At 41.2% G+C, this 21,000-nt stretch overlaps 1 protein-coding gene and 1 long non-coding RNA gene across 16 annotated transcripts in view; one reads left to right on the top strand and one right to left on the bottom strand.

The window, feature by feature from the left end:
• Positions 1 to 21,000, top strand: part of APBB2 (amyloid beta precursor protein binding family B member 2) — a 369,643-nt gene that overhangs the window by 39,633 nt on the left and 309,010 nt on the right. The gene's annotated exons all lie outside the window — the stretch shown is intronic.
• Positions 18,808 to 21,000, bottom strand: part of LOC116585018 — a 35,885-nt gene continuing 33,692 nt past the window's right edge. For all 5 annotated transcript variants that reach the window (XR_004283429.1, XR_004283428.1, XR_004283431.1 and 2 more), the window contains 2 exons: positions 19,266 to 19,408; positions 18,808 to 19,057 (listed from right to left, as the gene is read on the bottom strand). This is a non-coding gene — a long non-coding RNA (uncharacterized LOC116585018). The remainder of the gene's footprint in view (positions 19,058 to 19,265; positions 19,409 to 21,000) is intronic.

Here is a 21,000-nt window from a genome sequence, read left to right as displayed (position 1 = left end):
CAGAAGTGTGTGTATAGACAGTTCACATAGAGTCACTATTACTCTTGTTAATTTGTTATTCTGGTCATAACTAAAGTTATGAGTGAATGGTTCTTCCCCATATTAAATACTTCTGTCTGTGCTTTGAAAAAATTCCATATATCTACATATCTCTCTCAATTTTTAAAATTAAGTTTAATTATAGTATAGTTAGCATATTAGTTTCAGGTGTACAGTATAATGACTCAGGAATTCTATACATTTCTTAGTGTTCATCATGATAATGCCCATCACCTTTTTCACCCATCCCCTCATTCACCTCCCCTCTGGAAACCATCAGTTTGTTCTCTGTAGTTAAGAGTCTGCTTCTTGGTTTGTCTTTCTTTCTCTTTGCTTGTTTGTTTTGTTTCTTTAATTCCACATGTGAGTGGAATCATAGAGTATTTGTCTTTCTCCAGCTGACTTATTTCACATAGCATTTTATTCTCTGGCTTTCTCCATGTTGTTGCAAATGGCAAGCTTTCGTGTTTTTTTTTTTTTTTTTATGGATAAGTCATATTCCACTGTGTGTGTGTGTGTGTGTGTGTGTGTGTATCACATCTTCTTTATCCATTCATCTATTGATGGATACTTGGTCTGCTTCTGTAATTTGGCTATTATAAATAATGCTGCTATAAACATAGCAATGCATGTTATCCCTTCAAACTAGTTGAGGAGCCTCCATACTGTTTTCCACAGTGGCTGTACCAGTTTGCATTCCTACTAGCAGTGCAAGAGGGTTCTTTTTTTTCTCCACATTCTTGCCAAAACTTGTTGTTTCTTGTGTTTTTGATTTTAGCCATTCTGAGTGGTGTGAAGTGATATTATAGTTTTGATTTGCATTTTCCTGATGAAGAACGATGTTGACCATCTTTTTGTATGTCTGGTGGCCACCTGCGTATCTTTAGAGAAATGTCTGTTAATATCTAATGCCCATTTTTTTAAAATTGGATTATTTATTTTGGGGGGGTATTGAGTTGTATCCATTTGCAAGTATCTTCTCCCATTCAGTAGGTTGCTTTTTAGTTTTGTTGATTGTTTCCCTCACTGTGCAGAAGCTTTTTATTTTGCTGAAGTCCCAGTAGTGTGTTTTTGCTTTTATTTACCTTGCCTCAGGAGACATATCTAGGAAAATGTTGCTATGGCAGTATTTAAGGTTTTTTTTTTTTTTTTTTTTTAATGTCACAAGTACCTTTTGCTTATTAATCTATTTAGGTTAGGTTAGTGACAGCTTATCTCAGAGCTAATATGTAAATATATATCTAAGTTATTTACGGTTTTGTTTTAATAACACTCATGGTGGAGGAACTAGTCTTACAAAGAGATGTTGATGAAAATGAAAAAAAGACATCTTAAAACAATTCAGCAAGCTCAAGATCTTCATTTTCTACTTTTCTTCAAAATGCAGTGAGTGTTGCTGCTGTGTCAAAATTCATCTTCAATCCCTCCTTGGTAGCCAATTCCAACACTTTTTCCTTTAAATTTATGGTCATTTGAATGATCTTTTGGCCGAAAGAAATGATTTCCGGATTTCTGGATTTTGATACTCATACTTGTTAAAAAAAATTACAAAATTAAGGTTACAAGATAACCTTAAACTATTCTGTGGTTCTCCTGTGTTAATTAGTAGGCAGGTGATACCAACTCACCTTGTAAGGTCAACAACATGGGAACCCGTCAGTGAGACAGGTTACCTATTCATGTATTTGGATGTTGCAGTCATGTCTAATGGCTACGCCTATTTCTAACTGCTCGTTCTCCATTTCCTGAGCGGCTGGTAACTAACAGCTTGTAGACTGGCATCCCTCTCTGGACCACCCTTTGAGAAGTCCTGTGGTCAAGTAGCGTCCCCAACTAGTCTTGTGCTCAAACATGAGTCATTTATTCTCTACAGAGGGAGTGCGGTGTGCTGGTTAATTTGGCAGCATGTTTAAGCAGATCAGTTGAGAGATCCTCTTTTGCATAAACACTTTTTTCCTCCCTAGGGAGAAGGTTCATACCTTTCATGAGATTCAAAGTATCAGAGACATGTGTCCATATTTGTATGTATTATGTTATCTGTTTATTCCATGATTGTGAGGGTAGGGATCATGCTTTCATCTGAAGGAGTTCAGGAGATGCTCCCCCAAACTATGTTGCTTTATTATATTGATTATAATATAATTGATTCTATTATATTGATTTTTATTGATTATTTTAAACTGTAGACCCTTGAAGAAACAGCAAATGCAATGAGGTGCTTTGTCTGAACTCCTCTTATCTCCCTAAAAACAGATCCTCTGAAAGGAACCCTGTTGTCATAAATGCCCTCCCTGGGAATTTCATCAACCAGGAAAAATGGACTCTTATCAAACACCATACCCAGACAGACTTTATAACAAACTATCATATCTCCCATCTGTTCTTCCGAGGGCCCATTTGTCTTTCCTAAAAACCATTTACTCTCCCCTGAGAGGTTACACGGCCCCCTCCATTTTCTGTATTAAGGTGGTTTATAAGCTCTCAAATCTCACTCCTTTTTTGGATATTCATTTCCCCCCCTGTGTCCAATTACATGTATTACATGTCCCTCTGCATGTAATGCTAAAAATTAATAAGTTTGTATATTTCTCCTCCTGTTCATCTGCCTATTGCTAGTTTATTTCATAGACTCAGCTCTCTGATCTAGGAGGGTAGAAGGAAAGTCTTTCCTCCCCTACATGTCCAGCTTTGAATTACTCACAGGGCTTTGCACGTAACTACTAGGTATTGCTTTATATAACACATATTTCTGGAATGTAGCCATTTTAGTGGTCTAGAGCCAAGTTCTCTAAAGTGTTTTTTTCTAAGGAGACAACACACTCTTAAATTCTCATTTCTTCTCTGTTCCGTAGGAATCTGCCTAGTTATTCCTTAAGAAATCTCAGTATTTTGTTCCTGTTTCTTTTTCTTGAATATATTGCCTGGGCACAGCAGGCATTAGTTTCTGTTACAGTGAAACATAACCTGAAAGAAGAATCAATGTGGGGGCATGCCTGGGTGGCTCAGTTGGTTAAGCGGCTGCCTTCTGCTCAGGTCATGATCCCGGCGTCCTGGGATCGAGTCCCACATCGGGCTCGATCTCCCTCTGCCTCTGCCTGCCACTCTGTCTGCCTGTGCTCACTCTGTCTGACAAATATATAAATAAAATCTTTAAAAAAAAATCAATGTGGGTTTATTTTATTTTATTTTTTAAAGATTTTATTTATTTATTTGACAGAGAGAGAGATCACAAGTAGGCAGAGAAGCAGGCAGGGGGAAGGAGGCTGCCTGCTGAGCAGAGAGCCTGATGTGGGGCTCATTCCCAGGGCCCTGAGATCATGACCTGAGCCGAAGGCAGAGGCTTAACCCACTGAGCCACCCAGGTGCCCCAGTAAATTGCGGTTTAAATGGCTTCAAATCCCCTTATGAACAAGGACTACCTGGGATAGCTGTGATTTATCCTGCCTTTATTAGGTTATTGTTGAGATAGAAGCATTTTTTTGTCATTTTTGGAGCAAATGAAATTTTAGCCATAGCTGAAACTCATTTTCAAGAAAGTTACTGCTAGAGTCTTTGGTATTTGAAAAGGGAGCAGTTGTCCTTGGGGTGGTAACAACCAGGATTTTGAAAGAGCAGGTGACAGTGAAGGCTGCAGGGGGAAGTGAACATGTACTGATGAGTATAGATTTATCTCAGAGTTTAAAAGTAGTGTGCTAATTTTAGAAATGTTTACTTTCTTGATGGCATACCTTGTAATTAGAAGTTTTCAGTATCCTAAAATGAGCTGATGTGGCAAAGTATTATTGAAAAAAATGACAACTTGGCATCTTTTGCTAAACTCCACTCCCCCAGTGAGGTGAAAGAAAAGCAGTGGTAATTTCAGGCATATTTAGAGTGATCTCATTTTGATGATGATGTTAGTGGCTCACACTTATTGAGTGCTTATGGTATCCGTTCATTGGACATGTTTTATTTCATTTAATCCTCCATAGGCTTGAGTGGGATCGTCCCTCCACCTTAGACCCCCAGTGTCTAAAGTGCAAAGGTACTGTACCAGGCATTGGGATGTTTTGCAAACCAGCCTTCATGCCTGGGTTTTTGGATGTTTCCAGTCTAATGGGGGAGACGAAGAGCCTTACAAATACAAAGAAATGGTGGTGGGTTCTAGGAAGAGAAATTATGGAGTGCTATGGGAATGTAAAACAGGGTGCTCATCTAGTCCCCAGGCAGGGAAGGTGTTCCCGGATAAGTGATGTTTAAGCAGAACCCTGAACAAATATTGATGGACGTACGTTTGCTAAGCTGGTGTGTATGTGTTGTTTGGGGGGCGGGGGAAGGTGGGAAGGCAGTCCAGACAAAGAGTACAGTTTGCCCTAAGTCTTTGGAGTGATGATCAAGGCCGACCCAGGGACTGTAGTGTGTCAGGGAGAGAGGAACACTGCTCAGACGCTGGACCAGTAGGCAGAGGCCAGAACACCGGGCCACCATGAGGATTTGGATCTTTATTTTATATGCAGTAGCAAACTATTTAAGGGCTTTAGGTTGGGGAAAGACATGGATAGATACATGTTTTATAAGAATCATTCCGGGTCACTTGTGATCGCTGCTCCTCATGGAGCCTTATAACGATGTTGCTCAACTCCTTTCATTAAACCTTTGCGAGCTGCGCATGAGTTTGGCTCTTGACCTTTGGCTATATTGCCCTCCACGATCCTGTTTGCTTTGCAGGATTCAAAGTTTGCTGTTGACACCTTGCCCTGCTTTACAAGGTGACTGTACCTAGAGAACATTCCTTTCGATGGAGCTGTCTGTTAAGTTTGCAAGAACCTGTGGAACACTAACAGTGTGGGTGTTACAGGCTTGCAGGACTGCTCTTGGGCAAGGCCTGTTGGGCAAATAGCTCTTTACCACCATAGTCCTGGGTCTGACTCTCAACTTTGATAATTGGAGAAATCAGTTCTTTTCTCAGTGCACCCGTGATTGGATGATTGGGCATGGGGGTTGTGGGTCGGGTTCTTGCCAGCCCAAATCTTGGTAGCCCAAATCACAAGAGGTTCAGGTAACGTAAAATACATGATGGTCAATGTCAGAGTGAAGGCTGGAGCTGGGGCTAGACATGAGTGCTGAAGGGAAACCTGTGTGAGAGGCCAGACGAGAAGGTGAAGTAACAAGTTGGTTAGATCTCCAGGAGAGCTGGGTCAGTAGAGAGGGACTAGACACTAGTCTACTGACATCAATAGACGTTGTACAGGATTCTTGCTGTTTGGGTTTCCTTTTTATCTGTCTATATTAAAATTTTTACTGATTTTAACCTTTTATTTTGAAATCATTTCAGGTTTTCAATAAAGTGGCAAAAGGAGTGCAAAGAATTCCCTTACATTCTTCTCCCAGATTTTCTAAATGCTATTATCTTACGTAATCACTGTACAGTGACCAAAACTGGGAAGCAAATACTGATTTAATACTATTATCTGGAGACCTTGTTCAAATTTTGCCAGTGAACATCCCATTCATGTTCTTTTTCTGGTCTAGGAGTCAATCCAGGATTACATGTTATGTTGAGTTGTCATAGTGCCTTAACCTGTTAACCTTCGTGATAAAACTAACGGTTATTTTATCAGCAAAAATGGGTTTGAATACCAGAGATTGCACTCAGGGACAAGGGAGCCCTGGCAAAACCAGAGGCAAATCCAGAGAACAAAGAAGAGAAATGCTTTTTTATAGAGGAAAGGAGGGGGTTGGGAAGGACTGTTATAAACAGAAAGTCCATTGGAGTAAACTGGGAGCTGGATGTATGGTGGCTTCTTATTGGCTGGGTTGTTGCCAGGGGAGAAGAATCTTTCTTCCTTCTGTTGGGATAATAAAGTACTAGATAAGGTGTATTGAATGGTAAGGTATGTCTCTTCTTGATGGGTCCGCCATTGACAACCAATGTGGGGGCTGAAAGAGCTCCCCCCTGCTGATCTCCCCCCAACTCCCTTTTATTTATTTATTTTTAATTATTTATTTTTAAAAGATTTATTTATTCATTTTGGTGGGGTGGGGGAGAGTGAGCCAGTGGGGAGAGGATGAGAGGGAGAGAATCTTCAATACTCCCCGCTGCCCATGGAGCCCCATGTGGGGCTCGATCCCATGACTCATGAGATCATGACTTGAGCTGAAACCAAGAGTCCTGTGCTTAACTGACTGAGCCGCCCAGGCTCCCCACCCAACTCTGTTTTAGATGAAACTTCCTTTTATTAATTTTCACACTCACTAATATGAAACAGTCTTAACCTTTACTTGCCTTTCATAACTTTGTCACTGCTGAAGAGTATTCGCTGGTTATTTTGTAAAATGCCCCTCGGTTATTTTGTAAAATGTCCCTTGATTATTTTGTAAAATGTCCCTGGGTTTGGGGAGGTGGTTTTTCTCAGGGCTGAATAACGATTATGCATTTTTGTTCGGAGTATCATGGAAGTGGTGTTGTATGCTTCTGGGCAGTCTTCTCTGTTTTTAATCATAAGGAGATTTACTTGTTCTTCCTTCCAAATGGATATGATGCAGTTAACTAGGCTCAGGTTTCTTAAACTTGAGATGACGTTGACCTCTGAGACCATGTGTGGGGCACCACAGCTTGAGAAACACTGGAGTTAAATGCTGTCATTTTAAGTGATCAGTGTGCTTTGTAAATGCAAGTGTAGGAACGAGATTACTTGGCTGTGAGAAGGTTGGCATCTGGAAGGCCTACGATATGCTTATATTATGGTGTATTAATTTAAAAATTGATCATTAAAATAGAAAAAGAAAATAGCAAGTTTCTGAATCTCAGATTCCTGGGAAAATGTCCCTGGACCTCACAGTTAGGGAAATTTGGCTATGGCTTTACCCTTCCTAACTGCTTCACACAGTACAGATTATACCATCTAGTTAAGGGGTTTGGGCATTTCCTGGCCTTGAACTGCTATCTTGGCCACCCCCACCCTGCAACACACACACCACTACCTATTTATACACCTGTTATACTTGGTCTTAAGCTCAGAGTAACTTTACCTTATTTCTGATTAACAAAACAGTAATAAAACTAACCCAACATTTTTCTTTTTTTTTTTTTTTTTTTATTTATTTATTTGACAGAGAGAGAAATCACAAGTAGGTGGAGAGTCAGGCAGAGAGAGAGAGAGAAGCAGGCTCCCGCTGAGCAAAGAGCCCGATGCGGGGCTCGATCCCAGGACACTGAGATCATGACCTGAGCCGAAGGCAGCGGCTTAATCCACTGAGCCACCCAGGCGCCCCCCCAACATTTTTCTTAAAGTTTATTCTTTATTCTTTCTTGATTTCTCCAATTTATGGTTTTTCATCTTTCCTTTAAAAAAAAAATCAAACTTACAGTACTATTTCCCATTTTTTCCCCCTCTCTATTCATTTTTGGCTTTTCATCCTGGTAAAATACTATAAAAATAAATCAGCTAAATTTCAGCATAAATACAGTGAAAGCCAGCAGTTGAAATGATTGCAGTTTGCAAAATGTTAGAGGCATGTTAAAAGAAAGATTCCAGCGTTTCGCCGGCTGTGGTTTTGAAGTAACTCGTGTTTCTTTCCCACCTCTAAATTGTCATTTTTCCAATTCTCCTTTTTGGAAGCTTCAGTATGCAAAGCTTTGACAATAGTTCAGGAAAATGAAATCACTACCCACTGTGTGTGACATTTGCTTGAAGATAATTCATGTGGCTCAAAATTGGCAGTCGGTGAAATGAGTGAAACGGTGACATGTTTGCATGGGTTCATTGTTTGAGGGAAGGAAATCCATCAAGGTGGCTGTTTACTTGCAGGGGTGAGAAGAGCCTTCATCTGATTACACATCTTTGAATGGATATTTTCTTCTTTGGTTTCATGTAGGGTTTTATGTAATGATTAGAATTCTCAATACCTTTGTCTGCCCTGTATCTTACTTCCATCTTTGTTCTTTTTCTCACTTTACTTTGGGCTGATAGTTAGTTTCCAGTATCAGGTAGAATGGTTTCGATTGTAAATGGTAGAAAATTCAACCCAAACAGGTTTAAGCAACAAAGGATATCTATTGACTCACGTTACTGAAAAGTGGAGGTTAAACATCAGTTTTAGGTATGGTCTGATCAGGGCTGTGGTCCACTTCTCCTCAGACCACATAGTGTTTCTCAAGCTATTTGAGAAAAGGATCTTAAAAAATGTTTCTAAACCAATATAGACCAATACTTTAATAAAACACAAATGAATTACTAGAAAAATGAAAACATAAAAGACATGTAAAACCCCTAGATTTTAATTATTAAATTCAAAATATATAAATTTATTCTTATTTCTAGAAGTGTTTCTAAACAGGCATATTCTCAGTTTCTGTCCTGACCTTTTTATAGACCATTTCAGGCTATTGAGAAGCTCTGATTTGGTACTGGCCTCTTCTGCCCCCTTTTTTTGTGGTTCGCCTCAGGGTGACAAAATGGCTGCCAGTAGCTTCCAGAATGATGTGTATCTTTGTTCACATCTAGGGAAAGAGATTTCTCAAAACTGTTGCTCAGAAGTCTTGTGCCTCATACTATTTGAACCAACTCCAAACACTTTGCTGTGATCAGGGGAATGCCATAAAACAAAATATTGTTTATATTTTTTGTTTGTTCTTGAGCCACTAAACATTAGAAGGACTGTAGGAACATAGGGATGGGGGGGCGGTCTCATTTAACCAAATGTCTGCCCCTACAGTCCTGGGGAGGTACTGCAATACTGGCTGCTTTATGTTAAAAAAAACATGAGTAACCACCACTTGTATTGTGATTTACATTTTTCATCTAATCTGTGGCAGAGAAAAAAAATAGATATTTGGTCTTTGCCTTGGGTTACTGGTACAGAGCTCCTAAAAACCGTCGGAATCTCCTGAGTGATGAATGTCTTTTGTATGTTTATGAGCTGACTTCCAGATAGAGGGTGACAGCTCTGTTAGATAGTTTCAGGCTGGGGGTTCGTCACCAGAATGACCTAGCCGTGGTTCGAGGGTTGGGACATTCAGCCCCACCCTGGATTCCAGGGCAGAGGTGAGGACCTGGAGACTGAGTTCAGTCCCCATTGGCCAATGATCTAATCAGTCTTGCTTCCTAAAAACCCCTAAAGGCCTGTGTCTAGAGAGCTTCTGGGTTGGCAAATGCATCAAGGTGTTGGACAGGTGACATGTCTGGAGATAGCATGGGAGCTCTGCCTGGCCCTGGGCAGCTCTTCCATTTGGCTGGTCCTGAATTTTATACTTTATGATTATCCATGAGACATAAATAAATTGTTTTCCGGACTTCTGTGAGCTGTTCTGGTAAACCTGAGGGGTGGAAGTTGCAGGAACCCCCATATATATAGCCAAGTCAGACAAGGAGGTAACCTGGGGACCCGGTGCTTGTAACTGGCATCTCAAATGAGTATGGTCTTGTAGGACTGAGCTCTTAAACCGGTGGAGTCTGATGCTTCCTCCGGGTTGTTCACGTCAAATTCAGATTGAACGAAGGATGTCCAGCTAGTGTTGGAGGACTGGAGGAGAGTTGGTTCTCATGGCATTCCTGAGGGACGGGTACCAACATGACCCTAGTGTACAAGTGAGAAAACAGATAAGTGACTTACACATTGAACGGCTAATAGTCGCACAGTTAGAGTTCCTTGGATTTGAAATCTCAGGCTTCCTTCCTCTGCATGGGTATTTTGCAGCTTATCAAATGATCAAATAAAATATTAAACAATTGATATTTTTGTGGAGGGAAGCATTAGAGGTTCAAGGGAGACAGCTTATGGCTCAGATGGTGAAACTTTCTGCAGAAAGGGAAAATACACCCACTTAAAATCCTTTGTAAAATAAGACTTAAGAATGAAAATGAAGTCTGTTAACCCTAGTATGTACTTAAACACCCAGATGTCAGCTAGTCCTCTAAAAAAAAATTGTCATGTCTTTAGGGATCCTAAGTGATCCCTATATTTATAATATTTCTATGTGAAAAGAATCAACTTCTAAGTCATAGCTTCCTGCTGGTTCTAAAAACATCTAGGATTTATTCTTTGTAAGGCTTATGTTCAATCTAGTGTAATACAGGATTTGGAATCCAGAGGATAAAATAGTTGTTTCAGTTCTTTAAAGGTTAACATTTAAGGAGAGGTTGAATATTGTTCCCAGGTTTTTGGTTTTTATTGTTTTGTCTTTTTAAAGGGATTTATCATCAAAGAAAGTATCTATTAAGAACTTAATTGGGTTTATGCTGTCTGGTACAAACAGAAACTATTGTATCCTCTTAATTAGATAAAAGGAAATTATGTGTCTTGAGACCTTCTCTCAAACACAGGAGCCTTCCCTTGTGCCCTGTGTCACTGTGTTAGCAATTTTGAGCTCTAGACTACTGATTATAATTTGTGTGCACGTCCAATATGGGTTGTGAATCAGAGATTGAATTTGCGACTTAAACGCTTGCTTACATTTTATCCCTAAATAAATATCCCTAAATAAATATAAAACCCTTTAGGATTTATCTTTTCTTTCCTTATCTAATTTTCTTCCTCCTGCAAGCCTTGTTGCTGAAACATTACAGAATGTTTTATATTTGATGTGGCTTTTAGTCCCTGGCTATGAAAGTATGTTACTTGACGTACTGGAGAAATAGTATTTTTTCTTCAATAAAATCCTTTCCTTTCTCTCAAAGCTGCAGATCAGCTTTTCTTATCTTCTGCTCTTTCTGCCTTCAATCCCGCCGTGTTCAGTTGACAGACCACGCTATTCTTTTCTCTTTGGTCATCACCATTAGCCCTTTTCGGGGCCCTGCTAACTGGATTATTGAAATCCAGACTGAATTCCCCACCTCTAATACATTCTCAGTGCTGTTGCTAGTGTTCTGTAATGCAGGTGGAATGCTCCTCTGCTATTCAAACATACTTGATGATTCTCGGACCCCCACCATATATCCAGGATCTTTTATTACCAAACTCTTTTCCCGTGAGATGTTTTCCCCGCCAGCACTGCTGTGAATTTAAAATACGTCAGAGACATTCCCACCTTGCTAACGTTGCCCGAACTACCTCTATGTCCTGTTGCCCTTTGCTTCATATGGGCCCAAATCATAATTTTTTAAAGTCTAGGTTAGGTCCCACCTCATCTTTGAAATTCTTCTAGAGCCTTCTCAGGTAGTTCTCAGCTGACGTTTATCACTCTTGTTGGATTGTGTGTCTTCCCCAAGATAAGGATCATGGCTTATTCTCCTTGGTATGCCATCAGCCTTGCCCTTATTGACATTCCAAAGGTAGTTGTTGGATTGAATCAACAATTAAATGGAACTTATTCTTTTAAAACAGAAGGAAGGAGGGAGGAAAAGAGAGGGACAGAGAGGGAGCACACATGGGTGAGTCCAAGCATATTTCCCTTTATGTCAGGTACAGGGCAGAGCACTGTGGGGAGATCAAAAGAAAACTCTGCAAAATCCAGACTGTGGGAGACCCTAGAGGGCAATTGGCCTGGTTTCTTCAGTGACTACATTGTTAGGAAACAGATAGAATGGGTAGGACCTAGAGATTAAGAAATGCATCACTCAGTTGCAATGTGTAGACTTTATATGGATTCTGATTCGAACAGACTGTAAAGGATACAGGATAACTCGGGAAATGTGAGCACTGATTGATTGGATAACTGATGTTAAGAAATTATGATTCATTTTGATAGGTGTGATAAAGTTAATGTGTTTATGCTTTAAAATATCCTTATTTTTAAGAGGTCCGTACTGAAATATCTGTGGTGAAAGGCTGTGAGGTCTGGGATTTGCCTCCAAACAGCCTGGTGTTGGGTGTGGTGGTGGAGGGGTTGGGACGGAGGTGGGTATGGAGGTAAAACAAGACTGGCTCTGAGTTGGTAATTGTTGAAGCTGGTGGTTGGCTGTGTGGGGATTCATTCATTCTTTCCACTTTTAAGTTAAAAAATGTTTTTAAATTGATGTGTTGTTTATATTTTAAGCTTTTTCTTTTTTTTAATTGAAGTATAGTTGACACTTTCTACTTTTTTATGTGTTTGAAAGTTTCTTTGATAAATGGTATAGAATTCAATAAGGGCTAAGACATGGGTCTTGGTTTCAAAGAGTTGAAAGAACATGAAACTGGGATCTGGGACGCTCAGATTCTAGCCCTGGTCCTCCAGTGACCTGAATGACCTGGAGTTGCCCATTTAACATTTCTGGGTTCCACAGACTCTCCCAAGTAAATGGGTTTATGGATGGTATCCTCCTTGTCAGTGGCTGGAATGCCAGTGGACCTGAAATGCTACACTTTTGAAAGAAATTTTGTGGATGTGCTCGCTGGGAGAAAGATTCTAGAATCAAGGAGTAATGTCCATGAAGAGCTTGGTTTCACTCAAGCTGTGTGTTTGTCAGGTCCTGGTTCCAAACCAGTCACCTGCTTTCCCCTCAGGAAACTGGCAGCATTCTGTAATGCAGGTTGTAACTCTGTAATACAGCATTCTGTAATACAGTTGAGAGGATTTCAGCCACAGAGCAAAGAGATGTTGTATAATTAGCTGGGTTTTCTTACTCCTGAGTTATTTCTGTGTGCCTAGTGATGAAGACCTCAGGCTCTGGAGGCCAGGTTCAAATCCCAGCTTAACTACAGGCTTTGTCACCTGGACTGGTTACTTCACCTGCTTGCCTTAGAGGGTTGTGATGAGGATTAAATCAGCCAGCACATACCTGGCACATAGTAATGGCTCAATAAATGGTAGATATCATTTTTTACCAGGTCCTTTAATCTTGTTTGTATTTTGGATTACCAGTTCTTACAGACTTTTTGAAGCTCAAACGCATTTGTCATTTTCAGTTTCTTCCTTCCTCTCTCCCTCTCTTCAGGTTAGAAGCACATTGGAGAGCCCACCGGAGTCCGTGGCAGGCAAGAGGGACACCAGGGAAATCTGGGAAGGGGTTAGTGACCGGAATTTGCCTCTTGGAGATCACCTGTTCTACTGTTCACTTGCATGCTGATGTCGTGGTTGCCGAGGGGTTTGCCTGAGGTGGCATTGGTGGGACCACATTTGGAATCCCATCTTCGGACTGCTGGTTCTTTCTGCGGCCATGTGCAGCTTCCCGAAGTCTCCTTTGGCCTCCTCATTGCTGACTGGCATGCAGTGTGGAGAGAAGAATTCTCTGTGTGCTCTATCTGGTATTAAAAAAAATTATGCCCTCTGTTGAGAAGGAATGGCTCGTAATTCTGTAGCATTTGCAGGGAGGGGAAATGGAAGGAAATGTGGTGTTCCTCATACTCTGACTAATCACTTAGGCAGCAGGGCTCCCGTCATTTCCTTTCTGTGGCTTGGTGACTTCTGCCCTTGTCCTTCCTGTCCAGGAAGGCAGCACCTGTGAGCCTTGTCTCCTGCCTGTCCTGCCTCCCCCCTACCCCTCTTCCTTACAACTAGTTTGCCTTGGGCCCTGAATCTTAGGCTTAGAGTTGTCTGAATCACTTTCCTGTTTCTCATCCTTAATGTTTCCCAGTAAATAGCATTGTTTCTCCTTAGGCCTGTTGTTTTTCTCAGTGTTATTTCTTGATTGCCTTCATTTTCTGTGGATGCTTTAATTTATTTTGTATTCATTAAGCTGAAAATAGGTTTATAAACTTCTCTTGTTTACTCCAGGGGTGAGATTCCAATTTATAGATTATCTGCTCCCTCTGCTTTTTCTGCAGCTTCGAGGCACTTGGTGGCTCATGCAAATTCCCTAATAAGGCGGAAAGTAATATCTTTATAAGACTTGACAGATTGCATAGTGATCTTATAGACAAAATAATGTACTAGACTCAAGAGTTGAAAAGGCTTGATTTTTTATTTTTATTTTTATTTTATTTTTATTTTTATTTTTATTTTTTTAAAGATTTTATTTATTTATTTGAGAGAGAATGAGTGAGAGAGAGCATCAGAGAGGAGAAGGTCACAGGGAGAAGCAGGCTCCCCAAGGAGTTGGGAGCCCGATGCGGGACTCGAACCCGGAAGTCCGGGATCATGACCTGAGCTGAAGGCAGTCGCTCAACCCACTGAGCCACCCAGGCGCCCAAGGCTTGATTTTTTAGCCTGGGTTTTAATTTCCTTTTACAAACCAACTGTTTGGATAATTTTTTTTTTTTTAACCTCCTCCTACTTCAGTTTTCTCATCTGAAAAATGGGAATCTCTAGGGATTGTTGGAAGGTGATGTATTCTCAGCATTGGTTAAGTTCAGTAAGTTCTAGCTCATGTTATGTGGATATTGTGACCCTATTTGAGCTTCATGGTAGCTTTTTTGAGGTGTATGGGACGATGTCCCCCATTTTTATCCATTTCCCGTGATTCCTCTATTTCTTTGCTTTTGCCTATGAAGGAAAAAGAGATTTAAAGTGAACACCTTTCAGTTGTACCTACGTAGCTTTAACACTTGGTAAATTTGAGATTTGCCTTAAAATCTTCTCCTGGAAGAAGAGGCCAGGGGTGAGTGGGGGACTCCTTCCTTGATCTTTAAGTTCATCTTATTCCTGGTTCAGTAGGACCTGACAAGAGTTGGGGTGGGGTGGGGGCGTGTGTGTTGGGATGTACCTGAAGCTCCTTCTCCAGTCCCATTTCATTGTCCTTGATTTAGAACCTTGTCGGGGCTTCCCGAGTGCAGCTGATAGGCCGGCTGGCGTGGTGGTGTTGCGGTCTGACCCACTCAGGCTTGAAACTCGGCTCTGCTATAGAAGCTCCCCGCTCCTTGATTTCTTTCTTTGTACAGTGAGGGCTGCAAGGTGATCTTGAGGAAGGGGCCATACATTAAGGCTGGCCATGCTATAGATGCTTAACCCACGTTGGTCCCTTTTCTAGCTGAAAATACATTTCTGATCATGCAATGGGAAACTCTGGCTAAAGAAATTTCGAGCGGCAGCCAGTGAGTTCCAGGGACATTTCGGTAGGCAGTACTACCCTTGGAACCCCCCTAAAACCACTCCCCCACCCCTCTGCCAAGAAAGGCTGGGTTTGGAGAGTTGGAACTTGCTTTCAGCCAACGTTTCTCACCGCCAGGTGGGCATTCGAGCGACATTGCTTTGTCAGAATACACGTTCTGGGCTCCAAACCAGACCCACTGCCCGGACACGCACCTTCTGGATGAGCTTTCCAGGTGCTCCGGTTGCCACCCTGGCTTAGAGCCACTGCTGTAGGCAAACCAGAATGACTTTCAAATGTATCTAAAATACAATTCAATTTAGAGAACTTGGGTGTAGCTTTCTGAAGAAACACAGCCCTCCTTTTCTGAGAAGAGAGTGTACTCTTGGCCTTGGTCATGGGGGAGGGGGTAGTGCTTTCATAGTAATGACAATAGCTAAGGCAGGTGCTTTACATGCGTTAACCCATTCCGTTCTTGCTGCAGCCCTGTGAGTTAGGGCTGTCCTTAGGCCCCTTTGGCATGACTTGGCCAAAGTGACACAGCTAGGCTGGGATAGAGCCTGGTATTGAACCTTGTCCCTCATGTTTTTCCTCTCCCTCAATCACAGATAGGACTGCCGTGGAAGAGGGCTTTGGAACATGCAACTGTTACCCAAGGGCTGGTGAAGTTTGGTTAGAACCCATAGCCTCTTCACCGACTTGTTTCTTGGCATGTCCTGGCGGGGTCCCAATTTCTGGAGGAATCCTGCATCAGAGGTGCTGTGGGCGCGGTGGGTAGAGCCCACTGACAGCCCCGCCTCTCCTGTCTACACCCTCCACCATCTCCCTTCTTAGTCAAGTGTTTGGGATCAGCTTGTTCTACGAGTGACAATCTGGAAGTCACTTCTTTGGCGTCTTTTACGGTAGCAAAAACAATAGAATAATTGCTTATTGAAGGTCCCTTTGCCAGAGCCTGTGGACAATGACTTTCCTTTCCTCTGTCCTTGCGAGACAAGAAAACCCAGTTCCCCAGGGTCTGGTGTTGAACGGTCGTTTGAGGAGTGGCTTCATGTGGGAGCATCTTTGCAGCCGGGAGCAGGGTACAAATCGCCTGCAGAAGACTTGCTTTAGACTCACCTGCCCAGACAAAAAATTGTGGGGCCCTTGCGCAAGGGATGCCAGTGCGAAGTAACAGTCAGCCAGTCACTTGCTGTGTGCCGGGCACTGGGCTAGATCCCTTAGGACACCCACCTTGTCCCCGATTCTCACTCCACCTAGAAGGTAGAGGGTACAGTTCCCATTTTATGGAGGAGGAAACGAACTCCGAAAGTTAGATGATGAGTCTCAGGGACACCCAGCTAAGTGAGGCAGTCAGGATTTGAACGCGTTTCTCCCAGGGTCCCAAGCCTGTGCACTTTCTGCAATGCTTCACCCCCACGTCTGTGAAAGAAGACGGTGCACTCAGCCTCACAGCAGACATTAGTTTGTAAATAAAAGTTTTCTTTCTTGGTTTAACATCAGGGTTTTCTTTTGACTGTAAGAAATAAAATAAACATGGCTAATGTTGTCCTGAAGTAAAGGAAGTAAAAAGGACTGAATGAATGATTGAATGAATGAATGAGTGAGTGAGTGAGCTGGGCTGGTGGTGGGTGTGTGGAGCTCGGGGCATTCTGCCCCCTGGATACTCAGGAGCTCTGATCATCTTCTTTTAAACAAGTCTGTTGGGCTTCCCCCAGTTAAAAAATGATATAAAATCAGTTAAAAATGAATCGGGGACGGTATGTGCTATGGTGAGCACTGTGAATTGTGTAAGACTGATGAATCACAGACCTGTACCCCTGAAACAAATAGTGTACTACATGTTAATTAAAAAAACAAAAAATTAAATTAAATTAAAAAATATATAATATCTGCACCTTGAAGTAGCAACTTGCATTTTTAGCCACGTTTAAATCCTGACTTCTTTACTCTTGATTCCTTTCCCTTCAATTAATTGAAGGGAATATTAACTGTTAATTAACTGTTAATTAATTGTTAGTTAATTAACTGTTCCCCCACCTTCTTTTTTCCCAACTATCCTTTCCAGCAGAAGGTTTTGCTTGCCAGGATTATTTGGTTAAAAATGGATAACATATGTAATTTTAAAAGTTCAGATTTTGGGGCACTTGGATGGCTCAGTGGGTTGAACCTCTGCCTTTGGCTGAGGTCATGAGCCCAGGGTCCTGGGGTTGGGCCCCTACTTTCCCGTCTCTCTCTGCCTGCTTCTCTGCCTGCTTGTGTTCTCTCTCTCTCTCTGTTCAATAAATAAAATCTTAAAAAAAGTTCAGATTTCTTTGAAAAAATCTGAAAAGAATAAAGGTATATCCATCCACTTATGAACTACAAATATTAGGATGAGCTTTCCAACAAATGTTGTTATTATAATACTTAACATTCCATTTTCAATTCAGACATTATAGATGCCCTGAGGAAACAGACACAGGGAGAAAATAAGATGTGATCCTATTAATTATGATTTCACTTCTGTGGTTAAAGAGACTTCCAGCTAGAGCCAGCATTGCTTCTTAATTAAATATTTCACGAGGGCCTTGCAATCTGCTAAACGCCATACTGGCCTTTGATTTCACCTGTTTGTTGGGTGAGAACACCATTTCTGCTCTGAGTTGGTTTTGAAAATTCTTTGCAGCGGCTCTCAGCATAATTTATTAGGTCAGAGTTTAGGAATGTTATTCCATGAAAGCCACTTTTCCATGTGCTTGAAAGGTAACACCACGTCTGTCTGTGTGTGTGCGTACCGTGTCTTTCGGGTTTTCTCTTACTCTACTACTCTCTCCTCTTTCATTTCCTTGCCTTTCTTTCTTAATAAGGTAGCAATACTGAAATTAACTTAAATTGTATAGGTCCGCGTTTCCCGTCAAATGGCCTGCAGACCACCAGCATTATCATCACTTGTGCTTGTTAAAAATGTATAGTCTTGCTGTCAGGTGAGCGACTGTCTCTCGATTTTGGCTCAGGTTGTGATCTTAGTGTTGTGAGACAGCCTTGATCAGGGCTCTGCGTTCAGTGTGGAGTCCGCTTAAGACTCTCTCTCTCCCCCCTCCCTCTGCCCCTCACCCCCAAATAAATAAATAAATTCTTCAAAGAAAATGTATATTCTAGCAACACCATGGATGAACCTAGAAGGTGCTAGGCTAAGTGGATTAAGTCAGAGAAAGACAAATACCATATGATTTCACTTGTATGTGGAATCTAAAAATCAAAACAAATGAATAAACAAACAAAAAGCAGAAGCAGATTCCAAAATACAAAGAACAAACAGAAGGTTCCCAGAGGGGAGGGGGCGGTGGGAGAATGGGCAAAATGGTGAAGGGTGGGAAATATAGGCTTCCAGTTATGGAATGAATAAGTCACAGGAATAAAAGGCACAGCTTAGGGAATACAGTCAGTGTTGTTGTAAGAATGTTGTGTGGTGACAGATGGTAGCCACATTCGTGGTGAGCAGAGCATGGAGTACAGAGCTCTCCAATCACTGCATTGTACACATGAAACTAAGGTAACATTGTGTGTTAACTATAATTCAGTTAAAAAATGCATATTCTTGTGCCCCGACCTAGATCTGAATGTGAGAGCTACTGAATTAGAGTTACATGTAGTCACGGTGTTGTTTTTAAATTCTCAGTAAAATGTTCTATTTCTCTCTTTGAATAATCAGGCAATCTCATTTTCTCCTAGAGCAAATGTGCTCTGATTAAAAAACAAAGATGAAAACATTAAAAAAAAAAAACAAAACACTTCCAAAAAGACTCCTGGAATGAGGTTTCAGAATTTGAGAAACTTTCTTTTCCTGAAACTCAAGTTGTTTCTTCATATACTGTGGATATCCTCAAGTTACTATTATTAGCAAACGACCCAATTCTTTGGATTGTTAAAGACAACAAAAGTTTAATGATGACCAAAGTCATAAAATTGAAGTCCTCGTTCAAGCTACTTGTGGTTTCAAATGAGTCAGAGGAGTTACAGAGTTGGACTGGGTGGGCGAGACTGGGTCGAACCAGATTCTGGGCTGTGCCCATCAGAGCCTTTTGAACATTCTGGGCCCCAGTGTTCTCTATCCAGTAACAGATGGCCCGGGTATGCCGTGACTTCCCTTCTGGTTCTGATGGAGTCGGACCCTGTAGGAGGAGAAATAGAAGATTTTGACACATAGGCCAGTCTGTTGAAGAGAAAGTTTTATCTTGGTGGGAGGGACTTTTAAAAATGAAATACATGAAGGTTGAAGGAACTAGAGCCCATCAGCCCATACAGAATAAGAGTACTGAAGTGAAAAAGAAATGATTGGGAATTTCTTGTACTCATTCAGAACAACAATGCTGTACTCACCTAAATTCCCGGTCATTGAAACGTAATCAGGAAATGGACTTCCTTAAGGCGAGGACCGTCGTTTGTTTGACACATTTCATTCGCTGTTGCCAGTACATTTGTGCCATTTTATGGATTCCAGTAGAAGCGGGTGATTGTAGAACCTGGGGAGAGCATTTGTCTTAAATCCTAAAAACTGCCACTATTAGAGGAAAGAAACAAAGCCTCCTGCCTTAAAAGATTCATTCGTTTGACGCTAATTACAACAGCTGGAGAATTGGGGAGAAATTGGAGTTTAGTAAATGATGTCTTGATTGTGCTGTTGTATTCCATTTTTCTGTATTCATTTATGGAGAGAATGACGACTATCAAAGGTGTCAAGAATATAAAGACCAGCAGTCCTTAAATTTCAATAATTTATGGACCTCTTTATTTACAGGAAAAAATTTCTCACAAATCCCCAGTACTGACATAAATATTCTTATTGTGAAGTAGTTGAAATAGACTCGAACATAAAAGTAGGTATAAACTCCTTACGCTTCAGCTCTTACATAACTATAAAACAATGACAATTTTATAGAGTAAATTTAAGCACAACTACAAAGCCAGTAAAATGCAAATTAACATTAATTTATTGTGACAGATAATTTTGTTTGGCTAAAATTAAACCTCCCCTTGGAAATGTGACTATGGTTCTGATGCCAAAGTTCTAGTTCTTTTGGGATCTGTATGAGACTCAGTTCTCCTTCCGCTTCCCTGTGTTCGAAGCTTCCTTCACATAAAGCACCATCTTTTGGCAGGAATGTGTGATTTGGGTTTTAATTTAGTTTCATTTATTTTTTTACTTGTCGTTTGATGATTAAAATTATACTACTAGGTGCCATGCCAATCAGAAAGATAAAATGCAAGCTCATTTTGATCATGCAAGATTTGGAACTTGGTAACTATTTGTGCATGGGACAGCGGAGGGAAAAGAGGGGTCATTGGTACCTGCCATATTGGGTTTCAGATTTGGATGAGCGTGAATGGTGCCATTGAGCAAAATGTAGAACAAAGGACAAAAAGTAGGTTTAGAGGAAAGATCAGTAGTAGGGGACTTAGGTTTCCAGCAGTATAGTGATTTTGGATGCTCTAGCACACTTCCCCATTGTTATCTGGATTAAAATATTTTTTAATGTACTTATGGGCTCCCAGAAGCTAAGACATTTCCAAAATCTCCTACCTCAATTAGATCAACCACCAAAGGGAAAATTCAACCCAAGCTGAAAGCTTTGTGTATAAACAACCACAAAAGATAGGTGGCCACAGAGGCAAATGCTGTTATCACAACTGTGGTTGGAGACTAAGCCTTTGGTGTGTGGCAAGGTGGAGCAGCCTGCATTCCACCAGGACCTAGGAAAAAACCTAAGGTGACTGGGGTAGGTTGTGCCTATTGGCTTTTGGCAGAAGCAAATGCAGTTCCTTTCTGGAGGAAGGCATCCCTTCTTTGGACCTTAGGATTCTCCTCAGATCAACCAAACATGAGTTCAGAATAAAACATCTCTAGTTCTTCTAGAAAACAAACCACCAAGAGTGAGAGTCACCAGAAATAAACAAAAATACCAATACATTTAGAACCCTGATAACTTTAGGGGCACCTGGGTGGCTCAGTGGGTTAAAGCCTCTGCTTTCGGCTCAGGTCATGATCCCAGGGTCTTGGGATCGAGCCCCGCATCAGGCTCTCTGCTCAGCAGGGAGCCTGCTTCCTCCTCTCTCT

The sequence above is a fragment of the Mustela erminea genome, chromosome 2, assembly GCF_009829155.1.
Source record: "Mustela erminea isolate mMusErm1 chromosome 2, mMusErm1.Pri, whole genome shotgun sequence".
NCBI classification, from domain to species: domain Eukaryota; kingdom Metazoa; phylum Chordata; class Mammalia; order Carnivora; family Mustelidae; genus Mustela; species Mustela erminea.
This window is presented reverse-complemented; position numbering and strand designations above follow the sequence as displayed.